General features: G+C 37.6%; 1 protein-coding gene across 1 annotated transcript in view; it reads right to left on the reverse strand.

Moving 5' to 3' along the window:
* LOC145660715 (rac GTPase-activating protein 1-like) overlaps positions 1–5,733 on the reverse strand; it is a 70,807-nt gene extending 65,074 nt beyond the window's left edge. Inside the window, exon 1 of the mRNA XM_081726082.1 lies at positions 5,498–5,733. The gene's annotated coding sequence lies outside the window, so the exon portion shown is untranslated. The remainder of the gene's footprint in view (positions 1–5,497) is intronic.
* Positions 5,734–6,000: the final 267 nt, after the last annotated feature.

A 6,000-nucleotide genomic window follows, 5' to 3' on the forward strand; every position in this document is an offset into this window, starting at 1 on the left:
TCTGGTTTGTTCTGTGTACAGTCGGGATTGCATTTTGCATTGTTTCGAGTGTCCCTCCAGTGAAAATTTGAGGCAGCTTCTGATTGCAAAATTAGGATTTTGATCCTGGGGAGGAAGTAACATATTACCAGTGGGTATCAACGGACAGAACAGAATTGGTGAAAAGTACTGTCACACTGGACGAGTATGTGACAATTTTGATACGAAAGCTTGAAAAGCTTGTGCCACATTCATTTATTTCCAAAGCACAGTCACATTTCTTAAAGGACAGAAAGAAAAATCTTGAGCCAGAGACAGCCGTCGTTCTGATGGACTTTAGTGAAAATTATTCCTACATAATTCAAGACGAAGTTCAAGGGTATCACTGGTCTACTGATTCCTGTACCCTACACTCAGCAGTACTATATACACGTCTTCCTGGAACTGCAGACTTCACTGTTTCTAGTTTGTGTGTGGTATCAGATGACTTGGAACACGATGTCGCATTTGTTTATGAGACTTAGAACTGAAAGAGCAATTTCCATATGTCAAAAATTTAAATTACCTTAGTGAGGGATGCGCTGCGCGTTACAAGAATTGTAAAATCTTCATGAATTTGTTACCATTATGAGGATTTCTCCTTTAGTGCATCATGGTCATTTTTTGCTATAAGCCATGGTAAATCCCCATGTGATGGTATTGGTGGGACAATTAAACGTCTGCTTACTAAAGAAAGCCTTCAAAGATGTTCTGATTTTTCAAATACGCCAGAAAAATTTTCTACCCTCTGTAGATCTCGCGTTGAACATATAAATATCAGCTTTCTGAAAAAAGAAACTTTCATAGATTCATGCAAAAAAATTACAAAAGTTTTTCTGGTGCAAAAACAATTCCTGGAACACGATCATATCATCAATTCCCTCCTCTAAGCCAAATCTCGATTGGGACAAAGCGAATCAGTGTTGATCCAGATTTCAGTTCCATTTTTCATTATACTGAAGAGAAGACATCTTCTCGAATATACATCGCGCACATCATCACTAATTCGTATCTTGCATGTGTTTACGATAACCAATATTATTTGTTCTGTGTGAGCCCCCTTTACTAATGGTACTTTGGTTTAAACCAACCAACCCTGCCTTAAGGTAAGATATTTTTAACATGCATACGAATTGTCCAATTCAAAATTGATTATCCTGAATCTAATTGTCTGATTTTATGCCCTGATGCAAACTCTTACTTTGTCAAACTAAAGGCCGTGGCAGGAGGACCTCTCATAATTTGTACGCGAGAGATACTGGCGACCTCATTTTTGGATTGGCGAGCGCATCTGACTGAAATTTTGCGCCCTGGTTTAGATCGTGCGTATTAACCATAGCATCGAATTTGTATGCACAGAAGCTAGTGAAGAAAAATGAAATTTTAGATGGAGAACAGCTGTCCGTCCACACAAACGGAAAGCAGGTGGTGACAGATCGAGTATCGTATTCCAGCGCTGGGAAAAAAATGTTCAAGGAAATGAAACCCCCGAAACTATTATATAAGATCTTCTACTCGAAGTTGGAAAGTTTTACACGCCTGTTTTGAAGGTAAGTGACTTCTAACGCAACCTAACAATCTCAATCAGGCATTACTGCTGTATCGCCGGACCACACGAAAATCAAAGAAAAAGGATTATTATTATTCAGTTTCTCCACCAAAATGCTCGTGACCCTGGCTCACTGGGCAGTGAGTATAGTTCAGAATACAGTTCGAACGTATTGCATAAAAACTAGTGAATAAAACAGGAAACAACTTGTGCTAAGTGGCCACTAAAAACACGAATGCTATGTAACGGAGCCTGAATAGAAGTGCAGCAGGCGGGCCCGAACGAAACGAGGGGGTGCGTTCGTACAGCTGGCGCGTGAGCGGCGGTGGGTATACACATAAATGAGGATAATGGAGAAACACTATGTCACAAAATGCATGCCTTATGAGTTCCACATCTTTGGGGGAGATACTAAATGTCATCCAAATGAATAGCAAAATGTACTAAATTAGGTTTACTTAGATATTCATCTTCTATTCTGTAGTTTTGTTTCTTTTGTGTAATTAGTTTCCACACTTACGACATGCTGTTCGCCTGTTTAGTAGACCTTTCACACAATTTCAACAACTGACACTCATTTTTATATAATTCGATGAAACTCAAACAAGATGTGTCCCAATATTGTCATTTACGCATCTTTTCCACACTGCCATCCCCATAAATCATAATCAGTGTACCTCTCCGCAAATAGTTCCTTCCGCCTGCACATATGGTGCCGCTTTCAACATCAAAAACAACTAACAATTATTTTCTTAACTCAACTATTCCCTTTACCTGCCTTTCACTTACTCTTCCCCACAAACCAGGGTTCGCAAAAACCATGGTTTCTATTGAAAAAAACAAACAGGTTTTTTAGTTCAAACCCGGTTTTTGTGGTGTAAATAATTTGCTCTATGTATTTATATCACATACGGACAGAAATAAGTTTGTTTTGCCTTGGTGTTATTATGCAACAACCGGGTTATCTTGGAAGGGGTCACATAACGCTTCAAGCGGAATCCAACCGCTTCTCGGCTTACATCCGAGGGAAATTTTCCTTCATTTGAAATCGAAACCGGTCTAATTGGTCTGCTGACTCACTCACGAAGGACTCCTGATAAAAAATACGTTGTACTGATCTTCACATACTTGTTAATATAATTGTCAAGAGTCATTTCAGAAGGACAAAAAGATAAACAGTTGCACAAGTGAAACCATTATACAGAATTACATATGGGCAATTTCAAAGTACTGCAGAGTACAGAAGAACTAATTTAGTTCAAGAGACACAACGACTTAATTGGAGGATCAGTACGGAAAGTTAATAAAGATATGAGTTATTTGAGTCCATTTTGACCCTTTATACATAAATAGATGACAAAGAAACTTCTGATTTTTGTATGACCCCCCCCTTCCCCCCAAGTACGGCATTTCGATTTATTTTATCAATAGCAAACATTATTAGAACGAAACAATATTTGGCTGATATTTAGTATCTCCCCCAATTTTGCACATATAAGATTTACAACGTGTGTTATTTACTTTACAAAATATAGCTGAGCTAGGGACAGCTAGCGAAGGGAGTTAGAAACCTCCAGGGCCCTTGCACATCTACCTTTATCACAATTTAGACAAAAACAAGGTACTCAGTTCTGGAACCATGAAACGAGTTGGGGGAGAGACTAAATGTCATTCCAATATTTACAATTTTTCCTTGATTGCAACTGCATAATAATAATAATAATAATAATAATAATAATAATAATAAACTATAAAAAAATCACATACGAAACATTCATAAACTTATACAAAAAACAAAAATTGCTTTTGTAGTATAATCCTTTAGAGTAATGAATGGGGAATTTAGGTCTGAATATAATACGAGAGTGAACGTGATAATCCACAAATGTGTGTCCATCAAGATTTTAGGAACACACTTTTAAGAACATTTTTCCCTTTTTGGTTTAAACCAGCTAACCCTGCCACAAACCAAAATAAATTCTCCAATTCATCTGGTATTTTTTTTTTTAATTGATCCGGCGATACAGAAGTTAACCCCTAATTTAATTTAACCTGATGTAGTATATCTTGGCACTTTTCAATTTTTGTGCTCCGGCGATACAACATAAATGCTCGAATAGGACCAGTGTGGTTGACTGCATAAAAGACGTTTATATTTCGGTGAAATGACGTTAGCCACTTTTAGCTGAAGGTAGAAAAATATCATTTGATTTACACTGACATACCTATTCACTTATGGACTTCGTCATTTAAGGTTAAGTCCAGTGTTCGTTTTTAGAGTTTAATGCTTATCACTGGATTACAATTTGCAAGCTGAACACCCCATGGAGAAGGTTCTAGAACACAGGTCCCTCCATAAAGGGTAGTAGCTAGGTTGGTTCCTTTCCGTACCAAAGTTTAATATTTAATTTACACAGTATTGCCGAACGAGCGTTAGCGAAAATAAAATGAAATCTTTGAGTTTTACGTCCCACGGTTATGCCAATTAGGCTAAAGGAGACGGTGATGATGAGAAATGAATGAAATAATAGAATGAACAAAGTGGGAGGAAACGGGAGAATCCCGAGAAAACCAAAGGTCACGGTGTTTGTCCACCACAAAGTCCACACGGCGCGACCTGGGATCGAATCAGGGACCCCAAGCACCGAAGGTCAACGCTCCACCACTGAGCCACCGCGCCCCCACGAGCGTTAGCGAGTGAATTCCGATTAGAGCCCCGCATGGACGTCATTTTGTCTTTATTACAGCTTAATGGGAAAGTGGACCTGTGTTTTGGAACCCCGCCCCAAAATATTGTGAAAAATAGTAATACACCTTTACAAACTGGAGATATGAGGGTTTTACTGAGAAAACGCCTAAGTGCCTCAGAATAGTTCCGGTGTGTTAAGGCTTAGATTAACTTCGGTTCGGTTAGATGCCTTATACCTTGACCTACTCTGCGGTGCTTAAAAAAAGCAACGCTTACTACAATTGTTTTCGTCACGGAAGCTAAACTACAATTCGTACGGTACCACAAATTTTCTGATTAATAATATATTCATGGGTAAACTATAAAATACACACAGCTGCCCATCGATAAGTAAAGTAGAAAATGAAATGAAAACGTTGAGTCTTACGTCCCACGATTATGCCGGCTAGGCTAGAGAGTGATAAATGAATGAAATGAAGAAAGTGGGAAGAAACGTGAGAACTCCGAGGAAACCCACTCACACGGTGTTTGTCCACCACAAGGTTCACTTGGCGGGGACTGGGATCGAACCCGGGACCCCAAACACTAGAGGTGAACAATCTACCACCGCGGCCCCTAAGAGTACAGTAGAGTATGATAGGGATAAGCAGGGTAGGAGTAGGAACGAGTCATTTTAGGGTTAGGGAAGTTTTGAATCATTTTCATAAAATTAATAGAGTAATTTCTCGCCTCTGAGTCAGTATACCAGCTGGAGCGGCCATTGTAAAGTCAACCCATATACAGTGTAAATTTCTCACAAATTACAGCAATAAAAACTACACTTAGGTTACAAACTACCGACTTTCAAACTATTGACGCGAAGCATACAGAAGATAACCATCCTCATTATATACATACAGAACATGCATCACAAAAATAAAATGTGACTAAAAAGTTTCTTTTAACTTATCTAAACTAGTTAATTTTGGGTATTAAGACACTGTGGCTTTCACAGTTGTCAAAGAAATGGTACTTCCATCCTGTTGCAAGCAATGCATATATGAAAACTGTTGGGTCTTCTATTGTACCGGCGTTTATAGATCTAATAAGCCCATTTACAACAGAGAAATAATAATACTGTTCCCGAAATGAGCATAGTATTAAAATTATATAATGAATATGAGGTTTATCGGAGATAACTAGATATACAATCACTACACTACATTAATTATTTAAATACAAATTGATGAAACAATACTTACTTCAATCTAAAGACTTCGTTGTATGATCAATTCAAAACATTAATATAGATGTTGCCTTTTAAAAAATTATGCAAAAGTTACACTAAACTCTAACAACTACTTTACATTATTATGCTCATCTTAAAACTTCGCGCTGTTACTAAAGTCTCACTTCTGCGCTGAATACTGAAATCATTTACACATAAAGAAACTTCTTTTTTCCTTGCTTATTCCTAGCGCCACTCCTAGGGCTTTAAAACTAGCCAATCGCGACTCACGAGTCAAAGAGGGATTCTGTAAACAAATGAGTAACAACACCAACCATGTGCAAGATTAGAAATACGCGTAAAAGCATACTTAAATTATCAAATTAGCAAGAAAGATTAAATTATATATTCTACATCAATTGCATTAAAAAAAGATAAGCATATCTAAATAAATATACAAAGTTGCTTCATGTATTGGAAATGTAACCATATCCTAAAACATTTAGATGTAAAATATACCTTGAAAATATACCTTGA

This window comes from Thermobia domestica, chromosome 9, assembly GCF_964235325.1.
Source record: "Thermobia domestica chromosome 9, izTheDome1.hap1.1, whole genome shotgun sequence".
Lineage (NCBI taxonomy): Eukaryota > Metazoa > Arthropoda > Insecta > Zygentoma > Lepismatidae > Thermobia > Thermobia domestica.